Source organism: Zootoca vivipara, chromosome 3 (assembly GCF_965207765.1).
Source record: "Zootoca vivipara chromosome 3, rZooViv2.hap1.1, whole genome shotgun sequence".
NCBI lineage: Eukaryota > Metazoa > Chordata > Lepidosauria > Squamata > Lacertidae > Zootoca > Zootoca vivipara.
The window spans coordinates 119,028,026-119,034,962 of NC_142586.1; positions in this window are offsets into that span (position 1 = coordinate 119,028,026).

Below are 6,937 nucleotides of genomic sequence, written 5' to 3' on the forward strand. Positions count from 1 at the left end.
GGCAGGAGCTTCCGAATCCCACATCAGAGGATCCCCACCGACTCGACCCTAGGGCACCTCCCTCCCCTTCGGAGGCTGGGATGCCTGCATTGCGAGGGGTGGACTAGATGGCCCTTGGGATCCCTTCCAACTTTACAAGTCTGTTATTCCAGGACCAGCAAGGGCATTTTTTGCCTAAGACGCGTGTGGGTGTCCCGGGGGGGGGGGGTGAGGAGAGGAGCCCCATGGGGTCTCCCTCCATCCTGTCGCCTCTCACTTGCGTTTTCTCCAGGTTGCTAAGCCAGGGCTGCAACCTTTGGCTGTAGTTGCACAATGCAGGCTCCTCTGAGGCAGTGGACTCAGTGGGGAAGCAGCCCAAAGCCACCCCATTACCTGCCTGGTCACACTGGAGATGCCACTTCCCCCCAAAGCTTGCTAGGTCCAGCCAGTGGCCGCCAACCCTACAGGCAGCTCAGCCTCTTCGGGCACCCAGCCTGAGACCCGTCCTGTCCATGGAGTTGTAAGTTTTCATGTGCTTATTCTTCATCTCAGGAATGTGGGTTCGAGTCCCACATTGGGCAAAATATTCCTGCATTGCAGGGGTTGGACTAGATGACCCTTGTGGTTCCTTCCAAGTCAACAGTTCTATGATTCTGTTATCAATGACTCTAATGACATGAGTCAAATGACAACCTTGACATGAGTCAGTGTGATGCAGCAGCTTAAAAAGCCAATGCAATTCTGGGCTGCATCAATAGGAGTATAGCATCTAGATCAGTGTTTCCCAACCTTGTGCCTCCAGATGTTTTGGGACTACAACTCCCATCATCCCTAGCTAGCAAGACCAGTGGTCAGGAATTATGGGAATTGTAGTCCGAAAACAGCTGGAGGCACAAGGTTGGGAAACACTGATCTAGATCAGGCACCCCCAAACTTAGGCCCTCCAGATGTTTTGGACTACAATTTCCATCTTCCCTGACCACTGGTCCTGTTAGCTAGGGATCATGGGAGTTGTAGGCCAAAACATCTGGAGGGCCGCAGTTTGGGGGTGCCTGATCTAAATCAAGGGAAGTAATAGTACCACTGTATTCTGCTCTGGTCAGACCTCACCTGGAGTACTGTGTCCAGTTCTGGGCACCACAGTTCAAGAAGGATACTGACAAGCTGGAACGTGTCCAGAGGAGGGCAACCAAAATGGTCAAAGGCCTGGAAATGATGCCTTATGAGGAACGGCTTAGGGAGCTGGGTATGTTTAGCCTGGAGAAGAGAAGGTTAAGGGGTGATATGATAGCCATGTTCAGATATATCAAAGGATGTCTCATAAAGTAGGGAGAAAGGTTGTTTTCTGCTGCTCCAGAGAAGCGGACACGGAGCAATGGATTCCAACTACAAGAAAGAAGATTCCACCTAAACATTAGGAAGAACTTCCTGACAGTAAGAGCTGTTTGGCAGTGGGATTTGCTGCCAAGGAGTGTGGTGGAGTCTCCTTCTTTGGAGGTCTTTAAGCAGAGGCTTGACAGGCATATGTCAGGAATGCTTTGATGGTGTTTCCTGCTTGGCAGGGGGTTGGACTGGATGGCCCTTGTGGTCTCTTCCAACTCTGTGATTCTATAACGACAACTTTGTAAGTACAGGTAGGTAGCCGTGTTGGTCTGAGTCGAAACAAAATTAAAAAATTCCTTCAGTAGCACCTTAAAGACCAGCCTTACACCCCCACCCTCTGAATATACATAAGGGTCTGGTTACTTCTGTTTCAGAGTATCTGAAGAAGTGTGCGTGCACACGAAAGCTCATACCAAAATAAAAACTTAGTTGGTCTTTAAGGTGCTACTGAAGGAATTTTTTAACTTTGTAAGTGTTCTTCTCCATAGCCTTCACTTCGGCTTGGCTTCCTTTGCACGGTTGCCCTGCAGATGTCAGCAACGTGCTAAAAAAGGTCTTTGCACAGGGCTCCCCCCCCCCCACTGCTCCTCTCCCAGGGAGGAAGAGGCTCTGCTCAGGGACAGACTTGGCTCCCTCCTCCTCTCAAAACTCCTACAGTTCTGATCCTGCTCTGGCTCCTTAGCAGTTGTTATTTACATAACAAAAAGCTTAACTGCTTTGGCCCTTAATTGAGTCTGGACCCCTAAATGGGGGCCTAGCTCCATCCTGTCTCAAGCACCCTTTGATTATTTCATTCTTCCATCCATCACTTTTTACAGAAATAAGTGTGTTGGCTTGAAGCAAATTAAAAGGGCAACAAAGGAGTCAAAACAGTCACATCATATGGAATAGTAAAAGTCCTCTTCGTTCTCCGCCCTGATACAGGAAAATGTTTCCCTAAAAGCCCCAAGCAGAAGATCAAATCTCATCAAAGAGAGAATAAGAATGTCTTTGCCTGAAAGCACTGAGGGGGAAGAGCATCCCACAGCAATGGATTCAAACTACAAGAAAGAAAGATTCCACCTAAACATTAGGAAGAACTTCCTGACAGTAAGAGCTGTTCGGCAGTGGAATTTGCTACCAAGGAGTGTGGTGGAGTCTCCTTCTTTGGAGGTCTTTAAGCAGAGGCTTGACAGGCATATGTCAAGAATGCTTTAATGGTGTTTTCTGCTTGGCAGGGGGTTGGACTGGATGGCCCTAGTGGTCTCTTCCAACTCGGGGGGGGGGGGACAGTCTGAGGAGACACAGACCTTGAGATCCTGGGGTCCTGAACATTATAAGGCTTTCTACCAATGGGGAGGATGGGATGGGCGTCTGCCAAGTCGCTTTGAGTCATTTTGAAACCCGCCTTTCTCTGGTGTTGGGCTGCACCTTTGCAGCCAGTCCTGGCTTGGGTGGAAGCTGGACCAGAGAGGCAGTGTGGTGCAGCAGTTAGTGACCAGGACTAACTGGGAGAGACCAGGGTTCAAATCCCCACTGGGCCAGGAAGCTCGCCGGTGACTTGGGGGCCAGCCTCTCAGTCTAACCTAACCTACCTCACAAGGTTGTTGTGGAGCTTAAATGAGGAGGGGCAGAACGGAACAGGTGACCTTGAGTTCCTTGGAGAAAGGAGGTGGGGATGTACCGTAAATGCAATAATTGAAGAAGCTCCAGAACGGCTCCTTTGCAGCTGTATCTGGAATTCGAGATCTGACTGATTCAAGTCTAACTTGCCCAGAGGGATGGGAGAGTTCTGGATCTGGTCCTTGGGCTGGATTCAGGTCCCTCCTTCACAGCACCAAGCCATGGCTCTGAGTTGTACCAGACCCCGACTAGCACTCATTGCTGTTATCTGCTGGGCCTGCCTGGTCCCAGGGACTCCCACCCACCCCCTCCCTCACTGCCAGAGAAGGCCTATCCTTGCTGATCTTTATCTAGGAAGGTTTCTGATGTGCTGGAAACCACTTAGAGATTTAAACCACTTAAAGCAACAAAAGCAGCATATCAACTCTGAATAAATACCCCCTGGCTAATACCCCAGAGGACAGGATCACACTTCAAAATGACCTTAACAGATTAGACAACTGGGCCAAAGCAAACAAGATGAATTTTAACAAGGAGAAATGTAAGGTACTACACTTGGGCAAAAAAAATGAAAGGCACAAATACAGGATGGGTGACACCTGGCTTGAGAGCAGTACATGTGAAAAGGACCTAGAAGTCTTGGTAGACCACAAACTTGACATGAGTCAGCAGTGTGATGCAGCAGCTAAAAAAGCCAATGCAATTCTGGGCTGCATCAATAGGAGTATAGCATCTAGATCAAGGGAAGTAATAGTACTGTACCATGTATTCTGCTCTGGTCAGACCTCACCTGGAGTACTGTGTCCAGTTCTGGACACCACAGTTCAAGAAGGATACTGACAAGCTGGAACGTGTCCAGAAGAGGGCAACCAAAATGGTCAAAGGCCTGGAAACGATGCCTTATGAGGAACGGCTTAGGGAGCTGGGTATGTTTAGCCTGGAGAAGAGAAGGTTAAGGGGTGATATGATAGCCATGCTCAAATATATAAAAGCATGTCATATAGAGGAGGGAGGGAGATTGTTTTCTGCTGCTCCAGAGAAGCGGACACGGAGCAATGGATTCAAACTACAAGAAAGAAGATTCCACCTAAACATTAGGAAGAACTTCCTGACAGTAAGAGCTGTTTGACAGTGGAATTTGCTACCAAGGAGTGTGGTGGAGTCTCCTTCTTTGGAGGTCTTTAAGCAGAGGCTTGACAGGCATATGTCAAGAATGCTTTGATGGTGTTTCCTGCTTGGCAGGGGGTTGGACTGGATGGCCCTTGTGGTCTCTTCCAACTCTACGATTCTATGATTAAATAGATGCAGGGCAGCCCCCAATTTTGACCACGTCAGCTGCATCCGACTGGCTGGCAGGAAATCTCCACAGCTCAGGAACTTCTCCTTGACCTCCCCGTCAAATCTGATGTGACAGCAGGAAGGCGGCTCAAGGCACCAGGCTCCTCTCTTCCAGGTCCTGAGACTCCAGAGCGGAAACCCTCCTGGTGTGCTTTGCTACAGCCTAAAGTGGGGACAAAGCGGCCTTTGGGAAGAGAGCGGCCTGCAGAGCAAGAGCACATGTGGGGGGGGGGACTTGGTGGAGGCTCCGTCCCAGATTGGCTGTGTTTGATGTCATAGAATGTTTGCAGGCCTTTTATCTGGCGATGGAAGTCGGCTGCGGCAGTGGCAGCAAAGGCCTGGGAGCACTTCAGCGCCTGGGAGGGAAACGGCAGGCCTGGTGTGCTGGGGGAGGCCCTCATCCCAGGGAAAGGAAGAAGAGCAGGAGCCAAGTGGGGAGATGGAGAAAGTGGGCAGGCAAGGGAAGAGCCCAGCGACAAGGCAGTGGGAGGAGAGGAAAGAACTTCCTGACAGTAAGAGCTGTTCGACAGTGGAATTTGCTACCAAGGAGTGTGGTGGAGTCTCCTTCTTTGGAGGTCTTTAAGCAGAGGCTTGACAGGCATATGTCAAGAATGCTTTGATGGTGTTTCCTGCTTGGCAGGGGGTTGGACTGGATGGCCCTTGTGGTCTCTTCCAACTCTACGATTCTATGATTCTAGGACACATGAAAGAAAGCTCAGTGCATAGTTAAACTATGGAACTCCCTCCCACAGGAGGCAGGAATGGCCACCAACTTGGTATCCTCAATTTTGTCTTGCTCTCCGTAAGAGGCGATGTTATAGACATTACACATGGCAGGTAGGAAGTGGAGAGAGGTGTTGTTTTTCCCCTCGAAACAAAATAAAAAAATTCCTTCCAGTAGCACTTTCAAGACCAACTAAGTTTGTCATTGGTATGAGCTTTCGTGTGCTTTTCGAGTTTCCCCCCTCGTTACTCTAGAACTCATGGACATCTAAGGAAACTGAATATTGGGAGATTAAGGGCAGCAAGAATTTGCTGCAATTCCAGCACGACAAGGGATAGACTAGATGAGCCCTGGGGTCCCTTCCAACTCTACAGTTCTATGATTTGGCAATGCCATCTGGATTCTCTGCTGGGAGGTTGTGTGTGAGAGAGAGAGAGAGGGAACAAATGATGACAATTCCAGAGAAAAGGGTTTTCGTGGAATCGGCTCTTCTTTCCCTGGAGGTTTTCAGAACTTCTGGCCCAAGCAAACCCAGTGGGAGTTCAAAAGCAACTGGTAAGCATTGATGATGCAACCTTTGTGTTCGGGTCGCATCCAGTGGTTTTGTTTTCAGTGGTCAGTGTCTTTGGCCCTTCTGGGGAAATGATTGGTTCTCGGAGGAATCCTGAGCACAAACCTTCTCTCAGGCAACTTAGTGAAGCGGACAGAGCAAAGATGCTGGTAGAACGATCCCTGGGACAGGAGAACCCAAGGATGCAACCCCAAAAGGAAAGGCATGGGTCTCAGTTTCTAGGGACAGAGACCCCTAGAGAATACACCCCCCCCCGTGCTAGCTCCTGTGGGATAAGAAGAACCAGGAGAGGCCTGGATGGAGGAGGAGCCCCTTGTCTGGCCAGACCAGGCTGAACATGTGACCAAGATGTGACCAAATCTGGTGTGCAGATCAAGGGAAGTTACAGTCCCACACTGTTCTGCCCACCTGCAGCCCTGTGTCTGGTTCTGGGCATCCCAGGTTAAGGAGGATATGGACAAGCTGGAAGGTGTGCAGAGGAGGGAGACTGTTATGGAAATCACGGGGCGGGGGGCGGGGCACATCTTTATTATAAATATTATGCATAAAATGTATCCTTTCGACAGCTCAGGGAATAAAACCAACTCCAGTTTTCCCCATTCCAACACTATTTTGCCCTTGAAAAGGGACTCCAGGAAGTGCCCATAGGCACTTTGCTGAGCTGATTTTTGGCCAAGCCTAATCCCATCGGCGGTTCGAATCCCTGCAATGGGGTGAGCTCCCGTTGCTCGGTCCCAGCTCCTGCCCACCTAGTACATCAAAGTGCAAGCAGATAAATAGGGACCGCTCCAGTGGTAAGGTAAACGGCGTTTCCGTGCGCTGCTCTGGTTCACCAGAAGCACCTTTGTCATGCTGGCCACATGACCCGGAAGCTGTCTGCGGACAAACGCCGGCTCCCTCGGCCTATAAAGCGAGATGAGCGCCGCAACCCCAGAGTCGGACACGACTGGACCTGAGGGTCAGGGGCGCCTTTACCTTTAATCCCATAATCAGACCCACCCAGGTGGCAGATGATACAAAGCCAGGACCTTATTGTTCTTTTTCTGTGGATACTCAAGAAGTTCCTCCCGGTACTTATCACACATTTACCTTTGCCCTTTACCCTTATGTTAATCTTGTTTACCAGTATGTTAATATTGTATGCACCTCCCCTTTTCTGACGTTTAGCTATGTAACAGTGATGTAGGAATGACGCTTTTGAAATGCATTATGGGATTCAGGTGGGAAGTTTTAAAAGTTCTTGTAACCCTGTTCTCAGGGTTCAGTCTTGGCTTGAACCTGCTGCGCAGTAATAAACTTTGCTGTTTTGCTCCGGGTGGTGGCTGGACTCCTTCCTTTAC